This window comes from Drosophila grimshawi, unplaced genomic scaffold, assembly GCF_018153295.1.
Source record: "Drosophila grimshawi isolate 15287-2541.00 unplaced genomic scaffold, ASM1815329v1 contig_1377, whole genome shotgun sequence".
Lineage (NCBI taxonomy): Eukaryota > Metazoa > Arthropoda > Insecta > Diptera > Drosophilidae > Drosophila > Drosophila grimshawi.
The window spans coordinates 371,757-386,709 of NW_025062900.1; the positions used below are offsets into that span (position 1 = coordinate 371,757).

Sequence of the window (14,953 nt, forward strand, 5' to 3'; positions counted from 1 at the left end):
TTAATTACTCATTGCCAGTGTTGCCATGTCCAATTAAAAAGGAGCTAGTTTAGTTAGTAACTAACCCAAACTGCAGCCTGGAGGGGAGTCAGGAAAGTAATATTTATTTTTTGTCAATGGAAAATGGAAAATGAAAGCTCGATCAATGACTGGCATTAATGAAAGGGTATGCATAATTAATAAATAACTATATGTTCAATAATAATAAATATAAATAATATATATGAACAAAATAATAATATAATATAGATAATAAAATGAATATATATATAAATATATATAGATATAATATTTGTTAAATAAAAACCATTTTATTTGACAGACTTATTTTTCTTCTTCTAAATAATAGATTAATAAATATATACAAAATAATGGTAAATATAGATAATATAGATAAATAAATCAAATAAAATGAAGTCCCTAGAATATACATTTTTGCAGTGGTCAAATTTATTATAGCCAAAATGCATCCACTAATTCCAAGCATAAATCAAGCTAAAGCAAGCATAACTAAATAAGCAAAAAGCTCAACTCTAGCAGAAATATGAACCAAATGAAATTCTGCGAAAAAGAAACGACGATTTTATTAGCAACACAATATTTAGCAGAGAGCATCACTGAGAGCATGAATGTGTACGAGAGAGAGCGATAGAGAGAGAGAGAGTGTAAGACAGAGCACACGCTGGAAAGGCGCAGGCGTCAAGTCTGTTGACTTCCAGTCGTCCTGCTAATTATGCTCGCTAAGGGAAATAAGTGAAGAAAAAAATAAAAACAGGGTTTTCATTTCTAGCAGCTGGCAGCGATTTAGCGCCTGGCTAATTGAAATATTTGCAGTGTAGGTCAGTTTGACAAGCGAACAGAAGGGAAACGGAACATAAGCCATGAGAATTTTATGACTGTGCACAATAAAAAAAATTGAACAGGTAGAAAGTCTTTCATCTTCTCCTTTGCATCAGCTGTCGCTTGAACAATTAAAAAGTCATATGTTTAACAGCGCTGTTAAAGGTGAATTATTAGCCAGTGTTATGTTTTAACATTTGCACAACGCTAGCTGCCAAATGTTGTTTTTTTTTTGCCGCCTAAACTTGACAGCAAGCAAGGGGAGTTGTGTAGGGCAGGGGAGAAGCAGCGTAGGGGGTAAGCGCAACATAAAACTGGTTTTTTGGGTCAAGCGTAACAAAAAAAAGGGCTAACAAACTTGAGATAATTATTCAATGAAGCCGAGATCTGAGAAAAAAGAAAAAAACACGATAAACAGCCGACGTCGCAGTCGCAGCCAGGGCTATGCTTAAAGGGTTATCAAGCCGACGTCGAAGTCGCTGCAGCAGCGAGGGCTATGTTTAAAGGGTTAACGAATGCAATACACACACACACACATACATACACATGCAAGTACACGACCCGACTGGACAGGTTAGCAGGCAGCAGCAGCAGCAGAAAAGGTGAGCAGCAGCCGAGCGTATAAGAGTCAAATGCCCCGCGCAGTTTTTCTCTCTCGCTCTTTCGCTGCCCACGTGTGTGCGCTCTCTCTGTGTGTGTGCTGACTGCTCTCGCTCTCTCTCTCTCCATCTCTCTCCGGAAGTTGTGTGCGGTGGCTGCAATCTGCGACGGCGGCAGCGGCATTAGCGCTTTATTCCTGACGCCTGAGCTGGGCGCAGATTTTAGTACTCAATTGTTGTGCTGCGACGGCGTACGTGAATGCGGACGGTGAAAAATACACACCACGACACGTTCAAAGTGAAGTTTGTAAGTGGTTGTGTTGGTGTCTCTGTATATGTGTGTGTGTGTGACGCTGTGTCAGTGTGCCTATGCATGTGCTTGTGCCTGTGTTTGTGTATGTGTGTGCTGCTGCCTGTGTATATACGCACACATGCACATTATATGTGTGTGCGCTCGTGCAAAGGAAAATTAGTTGGAAAATGTATAAAAATTCTTTGAATGCGACATAAAATCAAAGAACACGAAAACAATACAATAATGATTACAAAATAAAATACAAAATTACATTAATAACATTAAATCAAATAATCAACCTTTTCGCAGCAAAAAAAAAAAAAGACAGCAAAAAAATTGGCAGCAGCAGCAATGACCAGTTATGTTCGTGATTTTCACGCTCACTGTTAGTGGACTGTTAGAGGACTGTTAGAGGACCACACCCGCGCATCAAATGCACACAGAGCTTACAAGAAAAACTGAAAAAAATGTAAGCGGCTGTTTTAGCTAGAGAAAAGCAGCAGAGCAACGTTGAAGTCAGAGTCAGAGCAGAACAGAGCCAGGTGCAGCGCAGAGTCAGAGCAGAGCCAAAGCAATGCCAAACTGAGAGCAGAGTTAGAACAGAGTTGGAGCAGAAGCAGAGCAAGAGCAGAACCAGAGTCAAAGCAGAGACAGAGCAGCGCCAGAGCAGAGTCTGTAAGCGAATTTCCAGTTTTTCGACTGCAGCCCAAAAGGATCAGATGGAGAGCAGTGAGTAAAAGAGTACGTTGGCTGGAATGCAGCGCTGTGCTCAAGTTCTAGTTGCATTGGAAGGGGACAGAGTGACAGAGACATGGACAGAGTGCGTAACAGAAGAGGTGTCGACAGCGGGGTAAAGTTGTCATGCAGGATGTTTTTTTATTGCTTGAGTTGCGCAATTGAATATTTCCCGCTATTTTTTAGCGCTAGACTCAAGCAAAAAAATCAACAACAGCTGTTTAGAGTTTAAGTTTGGAAAATGTAAAATGTAATAAAAAAAATATAAATAAAATAATATCTAAAATAAAATAATACGTACAAGAAATATAAATAATTAAATTAAATATGTAAGCAGAAATGAATATATAAAAAACTTATAGAATAACAAACGAAATTAAAAATTTAAAAAAGTATAAATAAGAAATAAAAAAATAATGTACAACAAAATATATAAATAGTAAATAAAATAAAATAATAATTAAAGTCAAGCAAATATAATAAACCAACACTTATACAAATTTGGATTAGACCAAGCGAACAACTACCAAAATAACACCAAGCACTTTGTGCGCCGTTTGGGAGCACTGTTTTTGTGCCTGGAACGAAGACTGCTGCTGCTGGTGCTCAGCAGCGCAATTTTTCCAATAGAGAGCAGAGTCAAAAAACCGAAACTGAAATTGAAACAGAAACTGAAACAGAAGCAGAAACAGAGAAACATGAAGCTGGCTGTGCTGAGGCTAAAGCATTAAATTAGCAACGGTAAACGCAGAGCTGTATTTTTTTGGGGGGTTAGGTTGAAAAAAAAACTAAAACAAAAAAGCAGTGTGTGAAACAAGCAGCTGAACAAATAAATTGGCAAAGTTTTGGTGCGAACAATTACATGACGCACTGTATTAATTATATATAGATATTTATTATATAATGCGTTTTGGGGCACAAATGAGTCACGTGCTTAGCAAACATAAATTAGAAGTGTATGCCCTATGAGTGTGTGTGTGCTTTGGTGAGTAAGTGTGTGTGAAAAAAGTGTCAAAAGCAATCGGGAATTTGGCAGGAAACAACTTCCCTTTTACGAAATGATTACAACATCAAAATCGTTTGTAATAATTTTTCTTATTTTTACGCCATATTGATTTTAGTAGTTGCGGTGCATAACAAAAATAAATTCTTATTTTACGTCTTTTTTGTGTTAGCCAACCCTGAAAAGTCAAACGGCAAGCGGCAAACGGGTTTCAAAAGGGTCCTTCATCAAAAAATAAAAAAATAACGTAAATGTTTCTGAAAGGCAAGTGTCATAAATCAAGCGATTATCCTGTAAACAAAGTGTAAAACGCGCTCAACAACAGCAACAACAAAAATAACAAACAACAGCATCAGCATCTAAAAACGGAGCGGATAAAAACAAGCCAACAATTTTAGCAGTTTTTCCTGCTGCTCAGCGGAATATTTATTCCTAATAAAACCCAAATTTTTACTACAACAACAAAAGAAACTCCTCAGTGTGTTCTTTTTATTACTTGAGCATTTAATTTTGCTGCTGAGGCGGTGTTGGACAACGACAACAACACATTTTGGGCAAGCCAAGAAGAAGAAGCAGAACACAGCACATTGGATTGGCTTTGAATGAATACTTTATAGAATGCTTGCGCCAGTGAGGTGAGTATAAATTATGCTCAGTGTATCATTGTAAAAGACCCAAGGTATTAAGTTGAATAAAATTGACAACACTTACACTCACGAAAAAAAATCAGCCTCACTTTTAAAACTCTAATATAAATGCCAAGCCAGTAAGTTTCATTACCTGTTTTAGAATTAAAAAAAAAATTAGAATTGGTATTTCTACTTTTTTGAAATGCATTTCTTAAAAACAGAAAATAAAAAAAATCGGCATACTTTTGGGATTGTTGATTTGGGGCAATCGTTTCTTACATTTAGCATTTTATTCTGCAATTTAGAAATGATTTTTAAACACAAGAAAACCATATATTTTTCTGAGTGTGTATTTAGTGTATCGAATGCCAAAACAAGTCACGTGAAAAGTACCCTGGAGCACCTTAAACAAAAGCTAAATTAAATTGAAGAAATTAGTTGCAAAAAGTAATTACAATTTATGGTTTTTCAATTACAATCTAAGCAATATGTAATTAAATGCCAACTGCTTCAATTACAAAGTGTTGCAGGGCATAAAAAAAAAACAAGAGACAAGTCCAATTGGCATGTGTGTGGGAAAGTATTCTTGGCATTTCTTGTGACGTTGTCATCACTAAACAGAGAGACAAAAGAAAAAAGGGGGATTAGTTCAAGTTTGTTGTTGTTTCTATGGTATTTTATCTTCTTTTTGGTTTGAGGTTCGTTTTCAACTTCGTCTTCCTCTGCTCGGTTTCCGCTGTAATTGCAGATTGTAAAGCCACAAAAAACTACAAAACATATCTGTAAATACTCACAATGGCAATTGGCATCTGGCAGTTTGTTGCAAGTAGGAAATTTCAATAAAAAAAAGAAAAGAAGAAAAAGGAAATTGCAATTTCCATAAACAGAATTATTGATGCCACATTTGCGTTTTGCTTGACTAAATCTTTGATTCCAATCAACACTTTTTTTTTTCTTTGCGAACATTTGATTTGATTCTTCTCACTGCGATTCAGACATTAGTTATTATTATTTTTATATAAATTCAAAAAGTAAATAATATATTAAATTAAACTAAGAATAAAATGTTATATTTAATATAAATTAAGAAAATAAGAAACAATTATATGATTCTAAAGATTTTCAATTCTTCTAGAGAGTCTTTCAGTCTTGACCTGTCTTAGTTTACAAATTGATAAATAATGATCAATTATTGTTTTTTAGCTCTACGTGAAGTGATTTGCGCATATGGCTTTTGCTCTTGAGTGAACTCAAAAACAACGATTATTTTCACATATACTATGCACAGAATGTATGCATTTGCTTGATGTGTCAAAACACTTTCTTGACAAACACAGACTGAAAACAGTCGCAAAACATTTGTTGTTAGCATTAAATTGAATGATTAATCTATGCGAATAGAACAAAAGCCACAAAACAGTGTTGAAATCAATATTAGACGGTATCATTTATCATTATTAACTTAATTTGAAGTTAAATTTAATTAATTTATTATTTTTTTTGTCGACTGTCTTTAGTTGAAATTTAATATAGAAATAAATAATTGATGCATTTAATGTTTAACGAGTGTTTTCATTCCCTCTGTTTATATTCGGATTTGAGTTCACATTTGGAGAGTGTTATTTGCCTCTCGCTCTAACGCAATCGAGCAACTATTGTGAAGGTCAACTGCTTCCCCTCTCTCTCTCTCTCTCTCTCTTTTATGTTGTGCTGCCCAATTCGATATCCATTTATGCATTCAGATTGATTGCGTGTTTATCTTGAGTTATTGAGCTTTGGTATTTTTTTTGTATTAAGGTCAAATGCCTTACTATATTTAGGTAAAACCTATCAGGGAGAAAATCAAGAAGACGAAGCAAAGCAATAAATGACGTCGCTAAATGTTATTAACTCACGAGACGAGATCATTGACGGCGCTGTAGAAAAAAAAACACTAAAAAACACTAGTCAAAACATAAAAAAAATCTCCGTAAACAAAAAAAAAAGAAAAATAAAAAACAAGCGTAAGCAATAATTCTAAACACAAAGTGAGCAACAAACGACAGCAAAATGAAAATATCAAAAGAAAAAGCAGAAAGAAAAAACAACTATGAGAAATATAGATAGGGGAGAGGAGGCGAGGGACTGGGCAGCATAAAAAGCATAGGCAGCCCGAGGCAGCGACTGACTTGAATGGTCAACCGTTCCGTAGTTCATTGGAATTTCTGTTGCTGTTGAATGCGAGACGAAAATGGGAGCGAAATGTAGGAAGCTGGAAGTGGTGGGAAGATAGGGACAGAGAGCGAGCAACTCACGAGAAAAATGGAGAGCACTTCTGTACGTATGTGTATTTGTGTGTAAGTACTTATGTGTGTTTATGAGTGTGTGTGACTGTAACAAAAGTAAAAAAAAAAATCAAAGCTATTCGATTATTTATGTTGAGCAGTTTTTGTTGCACTCGGGTTAAGTGTAAACATTTCGCTCAGTGTTTGTTGCTGAGTGTGTGTATGCGATGTTTTTATTTTTATAAAATGCAGTACAACTACATTTTTCTCAGTGTTTTATAAAGTTGGTCAGCGTGTATTCGATGTTATTTTTGGTTACATTGCGCCCACAAAAAAACAAGTGAGAAAGTTACAGGGTGTAACCGACTGCGAAATACTCTGATACCAATAGGTATTCTGATAACAGGTGCCACAGAATAGAAATCGCGATCTTTGAAGATAATCTGTTCTCAAAGTTTGGCTTTAAAATTACGAAAGATATTTGCGAAAATGTTAAGTAGTTTCCTAGTAATCTACATTCCAAGTTTGGTTACCTTAGCTCTTAAATTGCCGCAGATATATGATTTTACTCTTCTTGGGGGCGGTAGTGGGCGTGACTAGCCTTCCAAGTTTGGTGACGCTATCTTTAAGATTGTGAGATATATGCGGTTTTATCGATTTACACCTTCATAAATAACCAATATACTCATTCGTAACTTCGGTAACAGGGTATAATAAAACTGGCGCGCATAATGACGCGAAGTTTGACAACAAAACAGACAAACGAATAAGAAGAAGAAGCGAGTTATTCACCACCAACAACAACACCGACGACGTCGTCGATCAACACAAAATGAAGTTCTGCAAGTTGAATTTGTATAAGAGAGGCAAAGCTGACAAAAGCTGAAAAAGCTGTCAAGCAAACTTGTTTGCCAACTCCGAATTCGAGTTCGAACTCGACTTCGACAGATACACACACAGCTATAGCTATACACAGAGAATTTCCTGCATCAGCAGCTGTGCCAATTTAATTACATCAGATGGGGAGGGGAGGGCAGTCGACGCAGAACGCAATTTACAGTTACTCAGTGTGGCAGCCATAGATCTGCGCACTTGCCAGGTAGCTGAAGAAGTACGGGTATTCCCTTTAACAACTACCACGAGTATTATTGAATTTCCTGCATTGTTTTTTGCACTGCATTCGTTGAATTGGTGCGTAAACATTGACCCAGTTGTGGGTTTTTTTTTTACTTTTTGTTATCAGCAAGTCGGGAGTGGGAGTCGGTGAAATTAGGTTTTCTCATTCGAACTGCAATCGGATTTGTATTATATTTTATGCTACTTGCAAAATCTGTAATAATAATGTATAATAAAATAAATAATATGTAGATAGTTATGCAAGACATTTTTGTAAATAATTATTGTGTAGCGTCGGATTTAGAAATAAAATTATGTGGCTTGAAAAAGATCAAAAGTGCTACGCAACCCAATAATTTAAAAGTCACAAACTTAAGACTATTTTGCTCTTCGTCCTGCTTAAAGAATATTTATGTAGCTGTAACTTTGGCTACACTTTTGCTTTTTTAAAACTGCATAACTAAATATTTTGTTAAATATGTAGACTGTTTTTTTAGTTTTCTTACAGAAAAGCTTTGAGGTCAAAAATGCTAATAGGCTAATAGGTTTTAACAAAAAAGCTGAAAGGGAACCATAAATTGAAACTAGATCCTCTACTTTGTGGCCAAAAACTAAATAAATATATAAATTAAATAGAAAAAAAAGGAAGAAAGACAAACCAAGAAAGTTTGCAGAAAATTACAGAATCATTTTTAAATTTAGAAAAAAATGTATTAAATTAAATCTCAAAATTAAATTTAAATTAAAAAGAAATAATAAATATTTCTAACATTGGTTATATCAGTATGCTTAAATATTTGAAACAGACCCTTTTTGTCGTGGCCATAACCACAATGGCTAACCAATAATACAGCAGCACACTCAGCCCAGCATAATTTGCCCCCGTTTTGTGGCAGGGCTATTTTTAGGTCGAGTTTTCTTTGTAAAGTGTTCTCGGTGTTCATTATTTTGTGGCAGCTATTAAAGTAATTTGCCACATTTGTCGCCAACCATTAGGCGCTATTAAAGCGCAATCAGAACGATTCACAGTCTCGTTTCCAGCCTTCTTTCTGCCCCAAAACTTCTCAATACTTGAGAATCAATTTTGAACAACAAAACAAGGGGAACAGAATAAGTTGTAAAAAGTTTGAACCCCTTTTTTATTAGTTTTTTTTTAGTTATCGATATGTCATTGGAGACCAGAATGTCGCAATGGATAGTGTAGTTTACGCTGCTGGCACAGGTCAATGGACTCTTTCTGCGCTGATTTTTATGAGTATGCCGCAAAATGTGCTGTTATGTTGTGCGTGTGTGTGTGGGGGGGTGTGTACTCTTGTACAAAAGAGGCTGCTAAGCCCTAGCTAGCTAAAAATCAATATCTTCAAATGTGCTCAGGCTCCTGGCACACTGTTCGTAAAACCATTGAACCAAGCATATAAATATGTATGTACATATTTACAACTATACATATAGAGTATATACACTCGAAAAAAGTAACACTGAACTTTAAAAATTCGCCAAGGCTAACTCAGCCTATTAATCAGAGTTTATATTTTAAATGTTTTTCTTAGTGTCTGTGTGTACATACATTTATATATAATATATAGTATAAAGGTCTTGGTGTGTGCTCTGTTGACTTTAAGCTAAGTTAGCTTAGTTTGCTTTTGGGGGATCGCTTACATTTTTTTAATTTCAAGTTCTCTGCTATGATGTGAAAAAGAACAAGAAAGAAAAATATAGACAAGAAGGACAAAGAAAAAGAAGAGAAAAATGTTTTGTATAGTATTCAATCTGCATTCCAGCCTTCGGCTGCCACTTTAAGGCATGGAAATTCATTTTTTTGCATAATGGGAAAAGTTTTACACTTCAGCCATGATTTGCTTTCTTTTCTGCTCGCAGCATTTCATTTAATGCAGCGGCCAAAAGACGTGCCCCTCCAATATGAGGGAGTGGGGCAAGGGGGCAGCAACAGGACAGCACGACATCGTCTTGAGTCGAGTGCTTAACTTTTTGCCAGAGTCTCGTTCGGGAATTCTGTTTTGTACTTCAGAGGATAACTCAACTTGCCGAGTTCTTAAAAAAAAAAAAACTGAAAAGCAGAACAAAGACCAGAGTTGGAGTTGGAGTTTAAGTTGTTCTTTAACTTTCCCATTGTGCTTGTTTATGTATTTATTCTATTCAATGCATCTGCTTTGGAATTGTCGGAGTCTGTGGCATAATGGCTAGATTAGTGGAATAATTTTATGAATTTAAATATTATATTGAATAAACTCGGCAATGATTCCTTTGAATAAATGTAAAGCGTTTCGAATTGGATACAACCCAAATTATTGAATGATGGCTAAATTGGCAGAATAATTTAATTCTTTCTAAGACAAATTAAAGGATTATGTTTAGATAGGTAGAATAATGTTTTACATAAGAAGAAATAATGTTTAAAATATAAAAATTAACATGATTGCTCTGATTGACAATTATTCCGATGACCAATATTTCCTCTGTGCTTAAGATGCCTTCCCAAGCAATTCTGATTTAAACTACGCCAAATTATTGAACAGACTTAAGCAACTCGAAAAAAAACAAAAAAAATTTTTGTTGTTGTTAACAAACATTTCAAAGTATCAACGTCAAAATGTAAATCAATAAAGATTAAAAAGCTGACTTTATCGTTGCTAGGCAAAGAACCGGCTAGAAATAAACTTGTGTAGTCCCTTTTTCAGGTATATATGTATATATAAATATATATATTGCTTGTTCGTTTGTTCAGCTTGGCAGCACTAATAATAACAAAACTTTTATTATTAATTTTTCTTAATCGAAATGCTGCAATTAAGCATGAAACATAAAACTTTTCACTTCCGCTTTGATGGCTTTGACTGCTCTGCTCGTCCTTTTTCTCACTTCTTCTTCGTTTCCTTTCATTTGCTTTCGTTTGCTGTGGTGGCACTTCTGGCTTGACGCGAAAGCCTCTATTGTGGTACACAGTCACCAGCAATGCGCCTCCTTGCTACTTGCCACCCCGGCAAGCAGCCAAGCGCACAACCTGCAAGTTTTTTTTTCGGCTATAATTTTGAGCGAAATATTTTCCAAGAAATATATATAAATAGAACGAGAAAGCAGAAAACTTTGCTCAGCTTGAAATTTAATTGCTGCAAAATTAAAGTTTTCCTTTTTGGTAAATTTTGTAAATCGTATAAATGAGAATCATGTGAAATAAGAAATTTAGGCGCACACAATTTGTGCACTGTCATCAACCGGTCATCTAATAATGATGGCCAAAGAAAAGAAATGCCAACGAATCAAACAATTCATTATGGTCCCATATGATGACAACAAAGTAGCCATTGAGTCTGTGTTTGCGGGCTTCACAGAAAATTTGTTGCATAACAGCAAATGGTAAAAGTGAAAACTGAATGAGTAGCACAAATTGGCTACTATAAATACTATATACAACTGCTAATAAAATTAATAGCACCACTCTCACAAGAATTAACTTCAGATGTGTATTTTTTAAATATGTAAGTTAGAGGAAGTTATAAATATGGTCTTAGAAGTTGAAGAGGACTATTATTTTGTGGCTTACTTTTTGGCACTTTTCCCTTCAAATGCAAAAAGAAAAAGATATCAGAGTGGTGCTTTTATTTTTAACGCAACTGTAAATGAGCAGAAATGCCACAAATTGCTACCTTTGCTCGTGTGCTGATGATGAGCAGACAAACAGGAATTGTGCCACTGTCCAAAAGTTGTGCTCACAGACAGACAGACAGACAGACAGACAGAGAGACAGACAGACAAAGACCATATCATTTCCTGGCCGCTCAACAAATTTATGCACAAGCCAAGCCAATAGGCAGGCAGGCAGTGAGCCTTACCCGACTCTGACTCCGCCTCCGACTCCCGACTCCGTTTCCATTCCGACCGAAATTAAATTTCAAAGCATGGGGCGGTTGCCAGTCATTAGGCCATTACGGCTGGAGCTCGGGCCCGTGCCGGGGTCTGGTCTATGGGTTTTGTGCGGCGCACAGGAACCCGCAAACATCCTGTTGATGTCAGCAAATTTTATTTATTTGTGGTTCGTGTTGTATTACAACATTTTAGAGCAATTAAAATTGTACAATGGCCCATGCTTGTAACGTTACCAGAAGCTCCCATCTCCCCTTCCCCCGTTCCACTACACGACTGTTGTTAGCCAAGTTGGTAGCCGCATTTCTTCTATTTTTTCAGTCATTTAGCGTAAGTGCCTTTATAATGATATATTGACTCTGGCGGCTGCCCCATGCAACTTTTTACATATTACAATTTTGCTAATGGCCGCGAGCAGCTTCAGCTACAGCTTGTAGCTTCAGCTTCTAGCTTCTAGTTAGCCCCCGAAATTGCCACAGCGACATTTTATTAGATTAAACGATAGTATTTGTCTTAATGGCCATTACTTTGAACAAGGCAGCACCTTCTGTTACATCAGGCTTTGGCTCAATAAATAACTGCCGGATCTGTTAAGCAAATTTGCATGTAGTATAAATTGCAGAAAGGTAAGAAAATATTTAAATTAACTCAAGCCAAATATATTTTCAAGCTGAAAGTCAAGCAGATAATTTAATGGACTAGCCGGGCAAAGATGAGACAAGACTTGCACATTTTGGGTTGCCTCCATTTATTTTAAATACTGGCCGTGCGCCCATTGTTATGCCGCATTGTTGCTAACAAGCTTACCAAGCCCAAGCTTATGTTCCACACACACACACCTACACACTCACAGTTTATCCAAATGCAACGAGCAGCGGGCGACCTATTTCATTAAAGTTTTAAGTCGCACAATGCGGCGTATGCGCGATACGAAAACAGAACAATTCTTGCCACGGGCAGCGGTATGCAGTACACTCAGGAAAAAAAATTTAACTCAATTACAGAAAATCACCCCGAAAACCAGAAAGTTGTTTGTTTTTAGAAAAAATATTTGAATATAAGAAAAATGTATAAAAATTTGAAAGGCTTTTGTTCTATTTTTCAGCAATATGTTTGTTAAAAATGTTAAAAATTAGAAATGGTTGCCCTAAATCGACAATCCCAAAAATATTATGTTTTTCTATGTGAAAATACAATGGAAATTAGACACACGATTTCTAAATTTTAGAAAATTGCACACACTCGGCGACAAAAATTCGGGACGATTTGTTTTGCTCTGTGTGCTGCTGTTGCTTCTGCTATTACTATCGCTGTTGTTTTTTTGCCTTGAGACTCTTCTTGATATTTTTTGGGGCATGCACAAGTACACACGTACATGAAGACATAAAAACACATATATTTATATATATATGGCCTCACTGGCTTTATTCAGTTGGCCTCCGCCTTTGCCGCACCAACAGCAACACAATAAGCAAAATTGTAAAATTTTTGTTTAGTACTTAAGGGCGTGCTATCAACACCCCAACTATATATATATATATATATATATATACATACAAACATACAGGGTAGATGTCTCAAGGGATCGCAGAGCACTTGCAGTGAGTGAAACAACATGTTGGAATTTTTTGTTGATTTGAAGATGTTGTTCGTCGCTGCCTTTAAGTAAATTGCGTTGTGTACAGCACATTTAATTAGTTTCTAGACCACAAACAGATGCGAGGGGGGTGTAGATACAAAATATAAACTGAGGCAACTGTGAGACAATTTCAACGAGAATGAAAATGACTGCCTGTTCATGTGTGTAGAGCGCAACAATTTGTGGCAGGCAGCATCATCGATGCTGCTTAATTAAAAATTCTGTGGCCTGTGTGTTAGCGGCTAATATAAATGGGCATCAAGTGGCCAGCAAAATATTAACTCAACATTGGGGGCGCCTCACAAATTGACCGCTGTCTTTTTTTTTTGCTACATTGTGCAGTCAACCAAAAAGCTTTTACAGCAGCAGCATCAGCGGAAACGGATGCTAAAGTGCTGCCCTCCTCCCCCCAACACACACAGAGCAAATATAAAATGGCAGCTCATCAACGTCAACGTCAAACTCATTGGAATGCTGGGCTGATTACTGGCAGGCTTACCTCTGCCATCATCGGCCAAAGAACACACTCGTTTTAATGACAACGTTGTGCCCCAAAAATGTAGTTATGAGTCTCCTGGTGCAGGCAGACAGAGAGGCACAGCACACACTCAAAACACACAGAGAGCTGGAACCAATCAACTGATGTATCATCCACATACACTCATAAAAAGCATCGTCCCAAATTTTAGTAAATTACCATATTCTTGGCAGAAAGTATATTTAAAAAATTTATGGTTGTGACTTTCTCAAAACTACTCTTTGAATTTTTTTTAATTTCAGTTTAGATTGTTAATAAAATTTAAAGAAAAATATGTCCAATTGGTGATAGGGTGATATTTTCTTTGTGATTTCTATTATTTTGATTTTTGTTGCCTATTTTATATTAATAAACATTCGAAATATGATTTACATAAGCATTTTAGATAGTTCATTTATTCCCATCATTTAATTTAAAAAACTGGGCTTATATTTAAACTTTTTAAAAATGCATTTCTTAATACTAGAATATTAAAAAATTAAATAAAAAACATCATGTTTTTTGGATTATCGATGTAGTGCAAGCAATTCTAAATCCTACAAATTTGTTTCTTAATATTTAGAAATTATTTCTTAAAACAAGAAAAGCGTTGTATATTTTAGGGCGCTTTTCTTTTCTGAGTGTATGCACATATTCAGTGTCAGCAGTGAGTGTGTATCCTTTGAATGATTGTCCCACTCCACAATAGGTCCGGTATGCATATTTGGCTACGTGTAGAGGCAAATGCGATTCGTTTACTAATTTGTCATTGTTAGCTGGCCACCCAACAACAAAGCTGGCCGTCACACAGTCAGTTTTCCCTTTGCCGATTTCCCGATTTGCGCATTTATCGTCCGTTCGACATCCGGCGATGTGTCCATTATGCGATGTTTCGAGCTCAACTTGAGCTGATTTACAAATGAAATCATACGCCATGGCGGGTTTTTCGGTAATGAAAATTCAGTCATAAGGGAAATCATTTTTCCGGCTTTTGTTCTATTTTTGTTGGACGAGCGAGGCAATGGAAGATGGGATTGGGGAGTTGCGAGGATGAGCCTAATGTGATTTTTGCTGCCAGCTAGCCTGAACTCATTTTGGTTTAGTTTTGATGTGGTTGCTTAAGGCTGGGAAAATGGGAAAATGTGAACTGGGACTCGGTCTGTTTAATGGGCATTCGCCGTTTGCTCGTAGCACACATGCTTAATAAATAAATTTCATTTTAATAAACTTGTCATAATGCCGAAGCGCAAAAAGTTTTCATAATGCTCCACAGCAGAAGCCTTGATGTTATTAAAATTTTACATGTCATGCCGAAAAGTATTTAAGCCGACGCAGGAGTCTCGCATGATGAGCGTAGCAGCCTGCCACAGCCTGCGGCACAGTTATCTGCCAAAAAAAGGTATTATAATTTTCTCACGTTAAATGGAGGCTGTC

General features: G+C 36.3%; 1 protein-coding gene across 7 annotated transcripts in view; it reads left to right on the top strand.

The window, feature by feature from the left end:
• The first annotated feature begins 1,689 nt into the window (after positions 1-1,689).
• LOC6561774 (protein turtle) overlaps positions 1,690-14,953 on the top strand; it is a 48,608-nt gene continuing 35,344 nt past the window's right edge. For all 7 annotated transcript variants that reach the window (XM_032736188.2, XM_032736181.2, XM_032736183.2 and 4 more), the window contains exons 1-2: positions 1,690-1,746; positions 3,645-4,107. The gene's annotated coding sequence lies outside the window, so the exon portion shown is untranslated. The remainder of the gene's footprint in view (positions 1,747-3,644; positions 4,108-14,953) is intronic.